The sequence below is a fragment of the Uranotaenia lowii genome, chromosome 3, assembly GCF_029784155.1.
Source record: "Uranotaenia lowii strain MFRU-FL chromosome 3, ASM2978415v1, whole genome shotgun sequence".
Taxonomy (NCBI): domain Eukaryota; kingdom Metazoa; phylum Arthropoda; class Insecta; order Diptera; family Culicidae; genus Uranotaenia; species Uranotaenia lowii.
The window spans coordinates 162,706,936-162,727,018 of NC_073693.1; the positions used below are offsets into that span (position 1 = coordinate 162,706,936).

The following is a 20,083-nucleotide window of genomic DNA, read 5'->3' on the forward strand; positions in this document are numbered from 1 at the left end:
AATCAACATGCGTCTTTGCTGCTGGCTGCTGGCTGCCCTTGCGGGTATTCTAGGAAGCTTATAACCAATTCGAATTTTAACTGCTGGTTAGGCAACATCTAGGCGTGACGTCATGGCAGCGTGTTTGGCTATCATCTCGGAGGATCGGGTTCAAATCTGGTACCAGGACTAATTTTTCCATTAGGTTGTTTGATTGCTTGAGTAAGCGAATCAAATAATTGTGTAGCAGAACTGGCGTGCGTGCTGGCATGTGTCAAACAAAGTTAAAAACAATGCAATTCGGTAAGATCAATTGAGAGAGGTGATTGGAGGAAGAAAGAAGGATGCCGAGAAACAAGCAGCACCAAATGGGTCTGGTGTTGACCAAAGTAAGAGAGGAGAGGAGAATTTTTTTTGCTGATTAAACGTTTACTTGTGGGCTGAATAGAAGGTCGTTCAAATCTGTAATGGAACTTCAAAGCTCCAATAAGAACCTAAGTTGTTCGACCTTTTTAACGAGACTTTTGGTTGCTTGGGTGGTGCAACACTTTCGGGTGGTGAAAACGAATACGATATTAGAGGAAACATCAAGTTTCATTGAGATCCTGTATGTGTTTGTGTTCGTTTAAAAAAACTGCTAGACGTGTTGAGAACATTAGCGTCCATTACTAGTAGGCTCAACCGAATTTTTTGGTGTGGGTGGAGTGTAGTGGGCCACTACAAAACAAAATCCTCTTTTCATTACTTAAATTTTTCATCGCTTTTCCGGAATCGGTTTTGAAAATATCTTTTGAGATTTGGGTATTTAGGATCTATACAAACATCTTTTTTTGATAACCCGATTTGATCAAGAAATGATCAAGCGTATCGAAAACTGATTTGTACTCTTCTGATATTTCGGGTATCTTTAACTTTGCGGATATTCAGAGCAAAAGCTGATACGGCACAATGGGTTGAGGCTGAAAATTACTATTTAAGAATAGTTTATATTATTTCTTTTTTTTCGGCTTCGTACTTAACAGTTTTAATAATCTAAAATCAGTTTTTTTGTTTCACATGAATCCCTTTTGAAGCAATAATAATTGTAATTGAATCTATTCTTAAAAAAACACATAATGTTCTTTTGTTGATAAATTTGGGAGAGTGTAAATGAAAAAGGCAACGTGTGCAAATTTGCTCCTTAACAATTAACCGTTTTCTATAGGAAACTAAAGTAGTGCAGGAATAGTGAATAAATACATTTTTTTTTTGTTTTAATCACAGTCAACAGTGTATCCCAATCGTATCCTTCCACGAGGATGCAGTTCTCTTCAGCCCGTGTGGAGCATATCTCTCAGATTTCAGCTTTTTTCTCAGATTTCAGTTTTTATCAGATTTAAGCTTTTTTTTTCTCAGATTGAAGCTTTTATCTACAATGCTGTTAAGGCAAAAAAAAAGCTTAAATCAGAGGGAAAAAAGCTAAAAAATAAGATTCACTAACACTTAGCACATAGATGTTGATCACACGATATATAGACAAATCCTATATCATTGCTGCCCTCTGATGAACTAGAAGCATTTTCGAAGAGCATTGAAATATTGATTGTTTTCAGAATTATAGACTATGATTTGTCATCAGGCACATAAATCATGTGTTCATAATCAAGTCTAATAGAAAAATATATATTTTTTTAATCTTTTAGATTAATAAAAAAATTTAAAATTATCAAGGACAAGTAGAACAAACTTCAGATCAATGATAAACCTAATCAAATAATTCTGTCGTTCCTGTTTCATGTAGTTTTGGTGTCTTTGGAAATGGTTTTTTAAAGTGAATTTTTTCTTTCTATTTTTGAATTTTTCTGGCAAAATTCAAAGCAAATCAACGAAATGGTGTAGGTGTAGTTCATTATAAAGTAATTTGTTATAAAGCTTAGAGTTCATTTTTGGAGGAAAAAATGAGGTGACATTTAAACATACCTCTTCAAACAAGCAAGTAGCAAAGTGGTAGCATTTTATTTCGCATTTCTGTTGTATTCAGAGCAAAATGGACAATTATGTGAGAGTTGAATTAATGCCGTAAATTAAACCGGTTTGGTTTTTGACACAGCCTTGATTTTTATTTGCAAAGTTAAAGTGCACCAAATTTGTAAATTTGCCCTGTAGGGCATTAGCTCAAGAATTCTATCATAAAATATTTTTGTGGCAAAATGAATTAATGATAACTGGAAGACTGACTAATTTTTCCACATGTTTTCCAATACGGATGTTAAAGCTAGGATGTTTTGTCTAAAATATTTGAATACATATTTACCAAAAACTCTCAAACTAAATCTAAAAGTTTTTCATTGGGTTCCCTTAAAACATAAAACATATTACAACCCTTTCAAAGTTATGCCCCAATCTCTCTGTCTAATATTTTGAATTCAGAAACATTTTAATCAACAATCGCAAGAAAATCTGTATATTAGTATATTCACGATTTATTGAAAACTTTAATAACTGGATACTAAAGTTTTAAATTTTTATAACCAATTTATAATGCACTCAAAAGATTAAATGAGGATGAGTATTAAGACTCAATGACTGGCTTAAACTAGTGTTAGAAGTTAAATAGATGAAGATGGAAGCTTTACCAGGTTTCAGTTTCCGTTTCCTATTGTCCAAAGTTGAGCTACAATCCAAACGACAAACTTATCATCAATCAATTTGTTTCCACCTCCTTTTCGGTCGAGCTAATCGAAACAACAGCAAATTACGGCATGATAGCAGGTTCTCACCAAACCGGCTAATCATCAAAGAAAACAGATTTCCCACCCAGGTCGACCAGCGATGGTTGTCTGCTATCATCGGACCGGACCGGAAGTGTGGAACGAAAATCCGAACGATAGAACGCCAACATCCAATCCGGACGAATAACAACCGCCCGGTGGGCCATCAAAAGACAAAACAACATCGAACCAGGAACAGAACCTGGCCAAGCCCAGCAGTAGGTCTAAGTGTATTAGCGAATCCATTTGCTATAAAAGGAAGCCAAATCCTCTGGAAAATCGTTCTGGGAAAATCAATAAAACTGGTAATAAATTGGCGCTCCAATCGTACCGAGCTACAGTTTCGGAATCCCTGTTCTTTTCTACTACTGGGAGGGGCAATTTGGTTATACCTGATGATGGTCCGTTTGCCGACATAGATCCCGCCGGTTTTCCCGTCTGCGTGGCTGGAATGCCAAAGCAAAAAAATCCCGCTGAAAGGCGCTAAACGTTGCGGGTTTATTCACACCAAAATTCGAATGCTGAGGTGTGCCGATTCTCCCCCTTCTTCCCAGAAGGCTCATCACAGACAAATGGAACAAATATATGCCATTTTTGTTCCTAAAATAATAAGGGTGGGTATTTTTTAAACTTGTTTGGGATACCTTATGGCTATACGCAGATGCAACTAGGAATTTATGAGATTCTCGAATAAGACACAACAAAGTGTCAAGTCTGCATGTTTTTGCTCTAGGTTTCCATCACTTTCATGGCCCCTTGCTGTTATTCCGATGTTATCGAAAAGTGAGGATTACTTTTGTTGAGTTCATCGTGATTTTGGTTTTTCTTTCGCTTTGGATGATTATTCGACTAACCCAGAGAAGGTGAAAAAAAAAAGAAAAACTGAGACCTATTCATGTTCATTGATTATTTTTGTGATTTTAGCTGGAGGGCAGCGAACTGTTCTTTAATCCTGGAAGAACCCACCAAAATTAGACTCGGCAAACTCTGGATTATACACTTCTCAAGGTAGAGAATAAAAATTGATGTATAAGGAGTGAATTTATTCGAAAAAATTCAAAACTTTGATTTGTAAATAGCTTCTAATTACACTGATGGAAATTGATGACATTTTCAGCGAGCCTACTGATTAATTATGATTTATGTAATGTTTACATGTGCAAAGGTTTGTCAAGTGGTTTTTGAGATGAAGGAGTTTTTCGACTCACATTTTTGGGCAACACGTGCGCCATCTATGATATATGCTAGGAACCACTCTTTTTTCAAACCAAGGCTAATTTTATGTTTCCTGAAGGACTTCCTGAGCTAATTCCGTCTTTTTTTCCTACGGAAGGCCAAATCAAAGCTAGCAATCAACAGGAACAGTCTTAAAAGAATCCGCGCTTCCAAAGCCATTCCGTCTTTTTCCACCGGAAAGCAAAACCATAACAAACATTCAGCAGCAGAAGCCTATAGGCATTTCCTAAGCCAATTCCGTCTTTTTCCACCGAATTGCCAAATCAAAGCTAACAATCAGCCGCAACAGTCCTAAAAACCTGCACTTCTAAAGCCATTCCGTCTCTATCCACCGGAAGGCCAAATCATGACAAACAATCAGCGGCAGAAGCCTGAAAAATCTGCACTTCTTTAACCAATTCCTTTTTTTTCATCGGAAAGCCAAACCAAAACAAACAATCAGCAGCAGCAGCAGCAGCAGCCTTATAATCCTGCACCAAACATATTATAATCAACACTGGTAACTCTCAGCATGTTTCATACACTTTAGCAAGGGCATGTAAATCAGCACCACCTCATGGAGAAAGTTCTTACTAGAAGGAAATTTCAAGCATTGAGGTACTGAGGAAACTCTGAACGCTCTGAACATTCTTTCCATCAACCGTGGGTTCGCGTCTAAACTACAAAAGTTCGTGTTTGAACTTGCATTTCTATGACCACGCAGAAAATATTGTTTATGTTTTATTTTGAACATAGGAATTTCAGCCTACTCCAACTTTATTCGTGTAGCAAAGTATGTTGCTATGGTTTTCAATTTGTGTTGTTTTCTGCCGAATGGAAAAAAAGGTCCTAAATTGACGGAGTATGCTAATAAATCTACAATTTGAGATTCTAATGTCAGTTGAATCGGATCAATCATTGATGGAAATTTCACTTTTTGGACAATACTGAATATTTCATAAAACAAATCATAAGAAGGCAACAATTTACTAAGTAAATTGATCTTAAAATCTAATTTACAATATGATTTGAGATTTATTGATGACCACATCATCATTATTATTATTATTATCTGGAGCACGTTTGGTAAATAGAAATCAGCAATTTCTCCAAAAATGAATAAATTGGTAAAGGAAAAAATTCTTCGGGTAGAATTAGCTATTTTTAATACATTTCATTTAAGCACATCTGATTTCTTGAAAACTCCAAAACATGTTGAATCGATAAATCAAAATCATATTTTCAGTGTAAATTTATTAACGAAGTCAACTTACTTATCATGAAAGATATTATGAAAAAAATTGTGGATATACTTGTGTTGTATTTAGTATAATTGTCAGATCGGGACACAAAGTTTTGGTGATAATGAGCTTAACAGTTTTCGCCAGAAGCTATCGAAATTCAGTCTAAGGCAACTTAGGTCTTTTCGACAGCATTTATTCATGTTCGTAAGAACTTTCCTCAAATGGAGGCGCGTTTCATGTGTCCTTCAAGTTTCTGGGGAGTGGGGAATATTCCTACTATTATTATATTTGCCTGCACTTTACCAGCCATTTTGCCTTTTTCCAACGGAATGCCAAATCAACACACACAATCAGCAGCAGCAACCTCAAAAATCTACGCTTCGTAAGGCAATTCCGTATTTATCCTCCGGATGACCAACTCAAAACAAACAATCAACAGCAGCCTTAAAATTTGCGCATTCTAAATCAATCTGTACTTTTCCAGGGATCAAATAAGAAACAATTTTATTCGTAGCAGCACCCTTTAAAATCTGTGCTCCCTGTGCCAATCCGTCTTTGTACCGGAGTCCGAATCAAAAACAGTTTTTTCATAGCAGCAGCTTCAAAAATCTGCGCTCACTGTGTCAATCCATCTTTCTACTGCAGGCCGAATCAGAAACCAATTTTTCGTAGCAGCAGCCTTGACCCACAGAAATTGCTATTGATGTTTTCAAATTTTTCGATCTGTCAAAAGAATCCAAAATCCCTTTGTCTATTTTTTTAACTGATTTTTCACTGATCCTAAGCGATTGTGTGACAATATTTAAATTTGAAATATTAAGAAAAAATTTTATCTCTGAAATTTTTCGAAAAAAATTCATAATATTAGCTTAGCTAAGCTTGTTTGACTACTCACATCCACCTTAAATCATTGAGTCCGAAATTTTTCATACAATTTCTTAGCTGTGAATGTTAAAATCTTAAACTTTTTACTCAATTAAATATTAATATACGACTACTACATTTCGAGCTCCATGATCGCTGGTGTGGCTCAGTAGAACTAATTCTACATCGCCAATGGTTGCTACTCCGTGATTGACCGAGGCCATCAGTTTTGCTCAAAGGTCAAAAGAATGGTGCTTGGGAATAGCAGCTCATTCTCAATGCACAAAACTGATGCTCTCTCTTTGAACATCAATAACGGCGCCGGCCACGTCCTAGTAGTCAAAAGATAGTTTGGAAAAGAGAGAAAGGGATGAAAGAATAATATTGTGCTTTAGGACCGAGGTCACCTCTGCATCCTAGCAAAAAACTTCTTTTTGGGAGTATGGGTGAAAGGATATGATCAGGAGGCACTTTTGACTAGTGCGATCACCTAGAATAGCTTTCCTATTGACTTTCTGTATTTGTGATTCGTATATTAACTCTCAATTTTACAGTTCAGTCTAGATTTCCAACTTTAAATTTTTATTTTTTTAAATTTTAAACCAGGCATCTCTTATTTCAGTTTCAACTTTTACATTAAATCTCTTCAAAACAAAAAAAAATCATTTAAGTTAAGTTAATAAATAACAGATTATTTAATATTTTGGATGGCCCTAGCCAACAAAAAGCAAAATGAAAACAATTATTTTAGAATGAATTCTTCCACAGTGAATATGTTTTGAAAGGTTTTGTACCAATCGATAATAATTTTAATTAGATTTTTTTGACAATGGAATACTCAATACTCTTACTATGTACTTGTTTTTTTAAGCACGTTACGACAATTCACGACTCTTCTGTACCTAGTCAATCGTCTAAATTAGCTCAGTAGAAGCAAAATGCTGACACAGGGAATTTTTTTTTATCTTTTTTTATCTTTTTCAAATGAGATTTTTCAAGTGAGCACATTGAAGAACATGTCAAACCACGCAAGCTTTTACGGAATTTGATGAGCTGAAATTTTTTTATGAAAATATTTCAAGCTGCGCTACCGAACGTTGAGGTTATGAACTCTATAGAAGACATTTGTGAATTGTAATAAAATTTAGCGAAATATAAAATATATATCTAAAGTAAATAGTCCACTTAGCTTTGAGTGTTATAGAAACCGCCATCCTCGAGTCTCAGGCTCGGCTACCATCACCATTATCTGGACTACTCAGGAGTTTGTCCGGAGGGCATAGCATCATCCTTTTTTAGTTAGTATAAAAACAAATAACACTTTTAGCGGTATTGCACCAGAAATTACTTTCCCAAGGCATGAATCAAAACTTCTCATTTTTAAACGATTTGATCCAAATTATCGTAAAAATTTAAGAATTCGAAAATTCCATACAAAGATTGCATTGGCCTACTACTCATTTCGCAATACACAAGTTGTAAATCAAATTTTCGAAAAATTAGTAATTTATTCTAATACAACATGCAAATAAGCAGTTTTGGAATAATTAAGTCCATCTAGCTAAATAGTCTACATATAGTTAAAAGCAGTTGATAAGACGTATTTTTCATTGTTGAGCTTGACACACATGTTTAGGATATTTTTAAGATCGTTCAAAAACTCTAGATATTAGCAGATTCAATACCGACTGCATCTTGTGACTATTTTTTCTCCACTGTATTTACTGAACACAAAATAAAAATAGGACTAGAGCTATCGAAATTTTTAACGCCTCAGATCTTCAGTTATTACAATCATGTACTTCTTAAAAATTTAAAAATTAAAAAAAAATGCAACCTGATGTATTCCACAAGATATCAATTGAACACATCTTTGAATTGAGAATGAATTTATACGGGAGTCGAACTGCTAAATGCAATTCTTACGCTAGGCTACATTTTCAAAACAGAATTGTGTAAATATTTTCTGAGAGTTTATTCTAAATTCACAGATGTTTTTTCCCTTTCAAATTTATAAATTGTTCACTGTCTTAAATGTATGAAATAATTCAAAATAAGTAAGGTACTTAGCTTTAACCATTTTGCAGAGACCCGAATTTTTATCGGTGATTTTCAGGATATCCGGAAGTTTTGTTTCACCTAGCGTAGCGGTCCACAGCATTCAATGAAAATGATCCTGGTTTAGAGCTTCAGAAACAACTCGGCCACACCACTTCCAAATCCGACTGCATTCCCTGTTGCAGCTACCAACTTCAACAAAACTTCGAAAAATTTCCATTTTTCGGGGCAACTTTAAAAAATTTCTTCGAAAGCAAAATTTAATTCGTCTTGACAAACCAGTCGATTGCTTCGATCCCAATTTTCGAAAAAAAATTCATAATATTTTACAAAAACTCTTAATGACCAAACTATTGAAAATTGCAATTGCGAACCAACTGCAAACAATTTAATAACATTTAAAAAATCAAAATCATCAAACATATAAAAAGTATCAAAATTATAAAAAAAAAGTCATAACTGTCAAAATTGACCATTTTTATTATTACCTTATTTTCAAAATATTTTTGAAATCCGAAGTTCTATTGACAAATTTAAGTCCGATTTAAAAAAAATATAGATTTGTTAATATTCTTGTTAGACGTTTATTAAAAATCACATAGCTTGCCACGGAATTCAAGCCAAAGGCAGTGGAAATTTGTTTACTATTTTCAAAATTTCGTAAACTTCAAACAAGATCTCACCATGTCCCAGGAGGCACTTCTGATAGCTCCAGAAGTGGACGAAGATATAACGCCGGAGGAGCGGCTAAAATGGGATCGAACCTTCGAGCGAGAGATCACCCGACTTCAGCGCCAATACCTGAATGTGGCAGATGCACCTGCAGCTTCCAAAGATGTCCACATTATGAGCTGTCTGGAAAAGAAGCTCAAATATCTCGAGAAGGAAAAGAATGAGTACCAGGTTCAGTTGGGTGTGGCCTATGCTCCCTGCCATGTGCGAAGATACGGTCAACAGCTGAAACTCGTGGAATCTCACGTGGGTAAACAAGATGAATTGGATTTACAGATTGCGGAAATTAAAACTCAGATCAGACACTTGGAAACGCAGATGAAACGACTGGAGAAAGAGCGTAAAGAGTTAGGTAAAGTATCGCAGTCGGATTTCTTCTATGCAAATCGAGTTGCTAAAGCCCGCAGGAGTTTGGCTACGTTGGAAGATCGTTTGTATCACATGAAAAAGCGAGAGGCTACAGCTCTGGTGAAAAATAAGAAAATGAAATACGTCATCAAAGATATGTTGGTAGCAAGGAAGCTGTTCCACCAACACTGGCGAAGAATGATTGATCAGCTGAGCTACGATAAGAAGTTCTTGATCGATATGATAGAGACTGTTCTCTTGACGTTCAGTCAAGGCGAAGAATTGTGCCACAAAATTGATTCTCTTAAAGGTCACGCGGCTCGCGAGTTCAAAGCTCAAAGACAGGAAATGATGGAATTGCAGAGGCAAATCAGCAACGATCGAACCAATCACAAGTTTTTGAGGATTAAAGGCTTTCATCGAGACATGTGTGATCTTGATCCCAGAGAAGTCCAACGGCGAAATGTTTTCAAACAAACCTATGCAAAAAAACTTGATCTGTACGAAAAGATTATCAAGAAAACTCAACGTTTTTACGGAGTTGAGGACATCAAATCTGTCATAGAGAAGTATCAAAAACAGGAAGACACGTTTTTCGCTCATTTCAGTTACTTGAACGAATTAAATTTCCAGTACGAGAAACTCAATTGTACGCTGATGGAACTATACAAATCGGTCGATGAACTGAAGGAGCAACGGTTACGCAAAGAAGCTCAACAGGAACGAAATTTCACCAACATTCACGAACAATTGCTCATTGAAACCGAGAAGTCAAAAACTCTCAAAGCCGAATTTCAAGATGGTAAAACTGACCTTCTCGAACGATATGAGGAAATTAACGAAATCTTAAACATCATCGGCTACGATCGAAGCGCAATCTCTAAAATGCTCGGAAATAATCATACGGTAACAACACTTAACGTCAAAAATTTCCTATCTGGTTTGGAAATTCGATTGAACACCATTTTGGCTCAAGTGTTCAACTCTACGGATTACGAGGAAGACACCAGACTCAACCGGCCGATGGCTCGTGCTTCCGTCGAGGTGATTCCAATCGAGAATGTCGTAACAACGCAGCAGTGCGCTGAATGTGCCGAAGGACAGGACGTCAACAAGTACGACGAAACAATCGTTCTCCCCAAGGACCGAAAGACAATCAAGGCCGGAGTAAAGGCGAAGGTTCTGGCACCGGAGATGCAGTACCGACTGCACAACTTGAGCAAATGTAAACTACCGAGATCCCGAATGTTGGTCAACAAACGCTATCAGTAGGTTTTGGATTCATTTCTTTTGGATTTCTAATAAAATTCTAGTCAACATTAAAATAAAAAAAAACTTACCTATGAAAAATTCGTTCAGAATACCATCTGTCAAACAAATATGAAATATTCAATAGCCAGCTTCATCTTTCCTCAATCCATCACAAACAGATTTTATCATCGCGATAAAACAACACCCTTCTAAAGTAGCACTAGGACAATTTAAATATGCTAATGCTTGTGTAATTTTCGTGGATTAACATACCCTTTTTCCGGGAGCCACCGTCGGCGTCGTCGTTGACAGTAATTTCATGCCAAAAGTTAAGCTTTAAGCTACGTCTTTTGTTTAGCATTCCATATCCTTCCTTCGCCATTGTCTGGGGTTTTGTTTCCAACGAGAACGAATAGCATCCAAATTATCCTTGAATTTGGAATCTTCCTCCGGCTCGCTCCACCTTCTTGTTTAACCTTGCCACTGAATGAAACTTTATCGCATAATTCATACGGATGAATCTTCACAAACAGCGATGAGCTTGTAGGGTAGAGGTAGCTTTGGATTTTCCTTATTCCAAGTGATGATCAATGAGCAACATGGAGGGTTTTTTAAAATCGTAGGTAAAAAACTGGAATTTGGTCCATTTCAACGGCAGCACTTGTTACATCAAGAGTACACAAATGTAGGAGGAATCTTTGAAATGCCTGCACAAGTCTTATGGGACCAATCTTTGCAAACTGAGCGCCTTATAAAGCCAATAATTTTAGTTGTTTAGCCAACCAGGCAAATCTTTTTTGGAATTTTGTTGTCCAGCAGTTTTCTATGTTACTGTCACGTATTTTGAACTAACACAAACATATACAGGATCTCAATGAAACTTGATGTTTCCTCGAAGAGATTCCTTTTACTTAGTTCTAAGCGTTAAACTTTCGAGGATATGATGGCTAGCATCTCACAAATGCTTAAACCAGCCAACCACAGAAAGAATACTATATATGCTGTGACTGGGATTCGATCTCATGGCCGTTTGCTAGAAGACTTGAAGGCTATCCTCTGATGTCGGTTTCTGTTTATTAACAAAGTTCGGCATGGATTCCCTAGCGTGATTCTCCTTTTCCTCGACCAGTTTTAAGTTTAACAGCGGAATAATGAAGTTATAAAAAAAATGGTTTTACATACTGCACCCTTCTTGGTATTCAAAAGATGAGGAATATTCAGTTCTACCACTAGTTCATATGCCAGTTTAGTGAACTCCGTCTTGGTGAGTGGCATGCACCAATTTACCAAATCTGCAACATGCTGGGTGAGGAGCATCTCATGTTCAACGGAGGACGTGCTCCTCCGTTTACCGGATGAATTAGCATGTCTTTTTCAGATTTAATTTTCTGTAAACGATTATCAGTGTACTTCCGGGTATACCATATCAAATGGCTGTTCTCGATTGGTCATTTGATTAGAAAGCACTACATTCAGTGAAAATTTTAACGCTTCCGGAGGGAGACCAATACTTTTTCGTTTTTATTTCTATTTCTACTGCTTCTACCGAAAGCTGAAATAAAGAAAAACCGGAGATTTTTGGATTAGTTCACGTTCGCTTTCTTTCCCGGTCATAGACGAAAAGATCGTTGCCAGTCGTAGAACAAACACAAAGTTTTGAATATTCTCTATTTCAGTATTTTTTAGTCTTTGTTTAAACAACAAAGATTATATACCAACGATGACATTCCAGTGCAACTCACCTTTGACAATCCAAAAAAAAGTCAAAATTAGAGTCAAAACTTTGGGTGATCATCTTCGAAACGCTATGCAAAAACTTTTGAGAACTATGGATTGTTTATCTTCAAAGATAGGGTTGCTAAAAATTAAACACCTTCAGAGGTTTCCATAAGCTCTTTTTCCATGATGTCAAAATATTATTTAGATTATCAAGCGTCTAGAAATCCCTACTGTTCGTCCATAGAAGACTTCCCCCTAAAATTACACTCATATCGCATAGTCGAGGGGGTCCGGACTACTCGGTGACAAAAATTTATCGTCCAGAATGCCATATTATCCTCCAGCCAAGTTTGGGCCGTTTCGAGGAATGGCATGGGGCTCCATTTTGCGTGTCATCCTTGCGCAGGACCCATGCTAATCTTTTCTGTTTCGTTCCAATTTCCAGGAATTCTTGGTAGCCTGAGAAAAATTGAAAATGGAGATTTAAAAACTCTACTCATTAGAGTGTACTACATATGAAACCTTATCCATATGGTATTTTTAAATTTTCAGGTAGTAGCATTGCCAAATATTTTAAACTTATATAATACCTTAAAAATTCAATTTGCAATTGTTAAACCCAAGACCCAAAAACAAAGTACTTTAACCGACAAACTTGACTGATACTTGCTGCAAAAAATTGGAATAATTGAGAAAGATTTTTCACTATCGATTGAAAATGGTTAGCTAATCTTCAGGTTATTCATAAAATCTCGTACATTTTTTGATAACTATCCTTTTGTTTCAAAATATGCCGATGATTTGGCTATTGCTAACAATTTGTGAAACGGAAGATCTATATGATGAGTGGTGCAAAATAGAACTTTCAGATTCCTTCCGTAGCGACGTTTTATTGGAATTGTTTGGTTCTATAAATTCTTTGTCGTTTTTCACTTTTTGCCTAAGGTGTCGAACGAAAAACTTTTTTTGTTGGTATCAAATTCAATGTGTTAATCAGTTTTTTTTTTTTTTTTTTTTTGAAAAAACGTTTTAGTCTGAGCCATTTTCTTAGTAGAACTATCATTTTCTTTGCTCAATCTGATCCATTTTTCCAATTAAAATCATATACAATTTTAGTAATTTAGCACTTTTATCGGCTTCGGGAATTCTCGGGATTTCCTAACATTTCCCGAGATTTGGGAATTTCCAAATTTCTTCGGATAGAACACTCTAACACTAAAATTTCGACTTGAGGAAAACAGCTAAAAATGACACTTGAACAGTATAAAAAACAAGAGTTTTCCTGGGCATGGGGAGTGTCTGATATGTTAAGTGTCTGATAGAGTTAATATTAAAATTAACTTATGAATAAGATTACAATTCTATTAAAATTAGTTTACGTCATGGGTTGCAATTTTAAACACTGATTTAGAAACATGAAAGTCAAATAAGTGTGAAACAACGTTATGGCAATTGTTTGAATTTCAAGACTTTTGCGAGAATGTGATTTGACAGATAAAAATCTCGCTCTTACTAATACCGTCACATTCCTTATGTAAACTATCATGTGCTAGAAGTTGAAAAGGGAGTATATGAAAAAAGGACCAATATCAGAGTTCAGTTATTTCAAAATATTTCTACCAAAAAATCAACTTTCATACGCGCCGTTGCCGTTATTAACAAACTGCGCTGATTGCACCTATTTAGACCCCCGTGCAAATAATTTCCGCGCAGTAAAATCTGCTCACAGATCTATACATAGACAATGACACATCGATATGTTTTAATCTTTGGATAAAATTGAATTAAAAACAATTGCGACTGGTGTGTTAGTAAAAATAGTCAGTGATTCCTTAATTGTTTGGCCAATTTTTCACGCCCAAATAATGCATGATTCATTTGTTTCACTTACATTCTGGTACCGGAATTTACAGAATGCATTCTGTTCTTTGTTCGTTTCTTTTTATTTGCTGATCGATCATTTTTCGTTATAAAACACCTTTGTTCGCATTTCATAATAATTGTCATTAAAACAATAACGATTATGCCGTTTTGAAGTGTGATTCGAAAATCAGAAGCGACTAACGGCTGATTTGTCAGTGCGAAAATATTTCTGCGTGGAAATTATTTGCACAGGAGTCTAAATAGGTGCAATTTTCACAATAAAAGCTTGACAACGTCGGTGTAAGGGGTGATTCTGGCTAAATACTGTTCTGCTTCTTGGCAATCAAAAAATCAACTGGTTGCGCAGTTGTCGAGCTAGAACGTAGAAGATCAAACTCATGAGCAGTTGCGGACAATCCACCGCGTTAGTCAAAATATCGTAGATGAACATTCGTTGCTGATTTCTTATTTGACAAAGACGTCATTGATTGTAGGCCACACCTCTCAGAGTAAGGAGGTAACCGTAAGGGATCTTACTAGGGACGCTGTGGACTGGACTGGACTGGAACCTCATATTCTAAGACACTGCGTACCATCGAGCAAAATAAACTTTGCAATGCTTACGGGTCTTCAAAGTTTGACGCATTCCGACGAAGAAAACCGAGCAAAGCGAAGTCTTTTGCTGTAGTCGGCGTGATATGCTGGGCAAAAGTGAGCTTTTGATCAAAAGTTACACCAAAATCTTTTATGGATGTTAGTCTTTCGAGTGAGAAGTTTATGCACTTACACTTTCCGTTTATGCACTTACACATTTACCTTTTATTGACAAAGCCGTGTTGGACATCCGTGAGCATCGCAGTATACAATCTTTCATACATCAGGAATTCTAAAACTTTCGAAAAGCAGCAAAGAACTGTCAGCAATTCTCCACACGATGAGCGTTTCCAGACTTATGAATCGAAAGAGCTGGAAAAGCACCTTTCGAGATCGATAAATTAAAAATCATGACTGGCGTTGCAAGTGATACAGCAGACCAAAATCTTTGGGATTCCATCAGGCCCCGAACCTTTCGAAGAATCCATAGATACCAATACATTCCGAATATTGGGCTGTGGGAGTCTAATGTTACGGTTTGGCAGTGTTCCAAAGTAACCATTAGTGCCGCAGAATCCTTTACGCTTTAAGATGTCCTTTCTTGAAACGTAACAGATGAAAATAGTTTTTTTTTTTCCGAGTTGGCGACTGTAGATATGTTTCTAGAAAGAAGTAGATTCTTGTTTCACGTTGCGTTCGATGTTCATAATATACTCATTAAAGGAGATCTAGAGAGGAATAATTTGTGTTGATCAGTCTTTTCTCGAAAGTATCGTTTACGGGCTTCTGTCGGTGCAATTGTCTAGAAGGTGTATGAGCACGTAAAATCTCCCACAGGTGATGGTAGAAGCACAGAGAACAGACGTACAAGCTTCGAAACTTGTGTAAAATACCAATAACCTTTTTGAAATAAATTTTCGTTCACTGCCAGGGCCAGGAGATGTCTTCAAACACACCAAAGAGAACAGTCAAAACAAAACTAAGAAAAAACCAAAGTTTCAGTCAGTTTTGAACAGGTCGTATGAGCCTGGAATGGTTCAAGAAAATCGCTGTTGAAGCTTCGTAATACATTCCTCATGTTGTATAAAAATATATATCTTAAAATTTATTCGCTATTTTCTTCAAACTTGCTTTCAAACAGTGGAATCCAAAAGTAATTTTGAGATGTCGAGACTCAAAATCGTCAAAAGTGTTCCTATTTGACTGGTCAAAGCCGATTTGTCCCCTGACTTCGATAACCGTTCAGGAAGCGCAAAAGCTTATTCCAAAACTGTTAGTTACTTTGACTGCCCTAGTAGTGCACAAATAAAGGAAGTGAAACTTTGTCCAGTAAAAAGTTTGTAGAGCTGTTTGTAGAGTTTTGTGGCAACAACAACATGGTGATCGGTGGATCGCTCTTCGCCCATCGACCAGTTCATAAGGTCACTTGGGTATCCCGAGATGGCCGAACAGAAAATCAAATTGATCACGTCTGCATCAGCCGAAAATGGAGAAGGACCCTTCTCGATGTCCGCAACAAAAGAAGCACAGACATTGCATCTGACCATCACCTCGTCCTTGGTGAGATACGACTGAGAGTTGCGCGTGTCCAACGCCGCGAGGAGAAAGTCGGGTCGATACGACGTTCGCCGGTTGGAGAATCCAGAGGTGAAAAGTCTCGGAATTGCCGACATACGGAACAGTCGAAGAACAGTGGATTCATGAGTGCCTTTATCACGAAGAGAAATGGTACTCTAGGTTTTTTTTTTCTTGTAGGGGAGAGCCCATTGCGACCAGAACTCGGAGGATGGTCGATGATCGGAGAAAAGCGAAAGTCGGAATTGAACAGGCATGTACCGGGTCAGCCAAAGCAGCCGTCCGCATACGATATGCGGAGCTGGAAAAGGCAGTTAAACGAGCTTGTAGACGAGACAAGAGAGCCTGGACAAACTCCCTAGCTGAAGAGGGAGAAAGAGCCACCGCCATTGGAGATATCCGATTTCTATTTGATATTTCTCGCCGCCTTATTGTTGCAAGGATTAATGCAAGAATGCCGCTGAAAGGCTGAGCAGGTCAGCTGTTGATTATCGAACAGATCAGCTCAAACGTTGGACTGAGCATTTAGAACAACTCTTCCGAGTCACAAATAGCGATGGCCAACAGAATCCGCAGCTCGAGGCGCCAACAGTAAGTCGCGTTAATGGCGTCAATTCGGAAGCGCCCTCGCTAGCTGAAATAGAAGCAAAGCAATCAAAGACATGAAATCCAACAAAGCACCTGAGATCGATTGCTGAAATGCTCAAAGCCGACCCTGCCTTGTCAGCACAAATGTTGCATCGTCTATTCGCTGACATTTGGGACACTGCAACATTCCCGGCCGACTGGATGCAGGGTATCCTCGTAAAGGTCCCGAAGAAAGAAGACCTGACCGAGTGCGATAACTGGCAAGGCATAACATTGATCTGTACAACCCACAAAGTGATCCTGAACAGGATCCAGGGGAAAATTGACGCTACGCTCCGACGGCAACAAGCTGGATTCCGATCCGGACGATCATGTGTGGACCACATCACAACGCTACGAATCATACTGGAACAAATCAACGAATTACAGGACTTTCTTCTGCTGGTGTTCGTTGATTTCGAAAAAGCATTTGACCGACTGAACCACGTAAACATCTGGGCTGCTCTAAGACGACGAGGCGTCCCATAGAATCTAGTCCATCTCATCGAAGCACAGTACGAGGCATTTTCGTGCAAAGTCTTGCACGACGGTGTCTTGTCTGAACCTATCCCGGTAACTGGTGGAGGGAGACAAGGATGTATTTTATCACCGCTGCTTTTTCTCATCGTAATGGATGAGATCTTGTTTGGATCGATTGACTGTAGTCCGAACCGAAGATTGCAGTGAAATCCTTCGACAATGGAGCAACTGAACGACCTTGACTTGGCAGACGATATTGTTTTGCTCGCTCAAAAATAACAAGACATCCAGAGTAAACTCGACGACCTCATCGAAAGCTCCAAGGCAGGTCTAAAAATCAATGTCGGAAAACCCAAGCCGATGAAAGTCAACACAGAAAATCGTTTCAATTTCGTGGTAGCTGGACAACAGGTTGAGAAAGTGGAGTGCTTCCAGGATCTTGGAATTCAGATTACGCCTGATAGTGGTACCACGAAAGACAAAGAAACTCTGATCAGAAAAACCCGATTTGCTTTTGCGAATCTCCGAAACATCTGGCGTTCACGCCAGATCTCTCTACGAACTAAAATCCGTATTGTTGTACGGGTGCGAAACTTGGTGCACATATGCGGTGACGACGCGAAAACTGCAAGTATTTGTGAATCGCTGCTTGTGGAACGTCATTCGCGCTTGGTGACCTGGCAACTGGATTTCAAACGTGGAACTTCATCGCCGGTGTCATCAAAAGGCACTGGAGATCGAGATTCGGGAACGTAAGTGGAGATGGATTGGGTACACGCTGCGAAGAGATTAAAACGAGATTTTCAGAGAGGCACTTGACTGGAATCCAGATGGGCATCGAAGAAGAGGCAGGCCCTCGTGGCGGCGAAGCCTAGCCGCTGAAATCCGAACTGTCGACGAGAATCTTGACTGGGACCAGGTGAAGACGCTGGCTCTGTATCGCCATCAGTGGAGGTCTTTTATCTCAGCCCTATGCGTCGGTCAATCGGCGCCGGACCCTTAGGTAGGTAGGTAAAAGTGATTCTAATTGCATAGATCTAGCATTGAGTTTAAGTCTATCGGAAATTTGGTAAGGCATTGCAATGTTGGTTTAATTAGGCCGGAGCAAATATCAATCTTCTTTTGTCAGCGTAATGTTTTGTTTTTACCATATTTTCAATTTATTTTATCATTGGGATTTCAACATCTATGGGTCATTCATTCCTCTTCCCCTTATTTTTGTATTTAACGATACGTAAGGTGAGTGGAAGAAGATTTTAAAACTTTTCACTATCCACTTTCCATCCATCCATCCATCAACTTTCACTAATGTTCTTGATTAGTGTACAATGGTCATGTACGAAATGCAACAACTTCGAACGATCGCTTGATCTCGTTTTTGAGAGTCTTCTGGTTCTAGAATTTGGTGAAGAATTTTAATTCTTACAGTTGTTTGAAATCTCAAAATGAACATCTAACGTGCTTGGTTGATTTCACTAGAGCTACAAGAAATCCAAAGAAGTACATTTATGAAAATTTTAAAGGCAATAGCACCAAAATAAGACACTAACCTTACCAAAATCCAGTTTGCATTCATGCATCCTACTCTGCTAGACAGATTTCAACTATTCGGAGCAGGCCACAAACCGGCGACTATGTACATCTCTCCTAAAACAAAGAAGTAACGGACGACCACCATCGTCCTCCTCGTCGTCGTTGTTGGTTGTCTGCTGAACAACATGGATTGCTACATTTTTATGCTAATGTGATTTACTTCCCGTTCATTTTTTTTTTGTTGCTGTTACCCTAAAAGAAGAAGCCGGAGGGTTGATGCTTTCCACCATGTGAATTCCGGGACGCAAAGATTTCGTGGTTTTTGGGGTGGATAAAATTTGAACGGAAGGAAATCTCCATAAGCGCTTGATTGCTTGATTTTATGATCAAAGAAGCACAATGACTTCTATCTATCTATATCTATCATGTTTTCGGTGATTAGCGGGTATGAGGATTTCCATTATTGGAGGTGTTAGCACCAAGAACTCCACTGAACTGAAAATTACTGGAACTTTACTCTGGAAGGAGAATGATATATATTTTTATGTATGTGATGTATGTGATGGAAATATTGCTATTTTTGCATTACAGCATGCGAAACTACAACACGTGTTGTTAAAAAACTTGAAAGCCACAGATCTTGAGAATGTTTTGCATGGCAAAATTTTCAAAATGTGCTAAAAGTGATAAAATTTCTACCACTTTTTCCCAACACCAGTGAACTTGCTCTTACGATTAAGTGCTTAATTTACAATATCTTGTACTGAATGGAGGAATTATGGCTGAAGTGATCACCCAAGGTGACAAAGTCTTTTTTTCTACGAATATAACCATTTTTGTATAAACAAGATGATATTTAAATCATTTTGGAAAATTTTCTTTATTTTAATACCTCGAAATTGAATTAAATTAAAAATAACCATAATTCCACATCACCTCCAGCTAGATAAAATACCTATCATTTCCAAGGGCAACATTCCTTAACGCATGCATTCAAAACATTCAGCAGCCCAGCAGCCAAAAAAGTTTAAAGCATTCGTACATCTCTGCTCTCGATTTTCTGAACTGGCTGAGAACACGTCAGCTGCTCATAAATCTGAGTTGTAAATGAAGATCCTTGTCAAAACATGGCATTTGAATTGCTCCCTCATGGCCCTCAAAAAAGCCAGCGGAACTGCGACAACTACGGGAGGTAGATGGTAAACTTTCCCATTCACATTTTGATAGAAAAAATTCTTTGAAACAATCCGA

General features: G+C 37.7%; 1 protein-coding gene and 1 non-coding gene across 4 annotated transcripts in view; one reads left to right on the forward strand and one right to left on the reverse strand.

Annotated features, from left to right (window-relative positions):
* The window catches only part of LOC129751298 (uncharacterized protein DDB_G0283357), a 361,153-nt gene that overhangs the window by 295,068 nt on the left and 46,002 nt on the right, over positions 1 to 20,083 (forward strand). The window lies entirely within an intron of this gene.
* Positions 12,524 to 12,629, reverse strand: LOC129758838 (U6 spliceosomal RNA). The gene has a single exon (XR_008740083.1). It is a non-coding gene; the product is annotated as a U6 spliceosomal RNA (small nuclear RNA).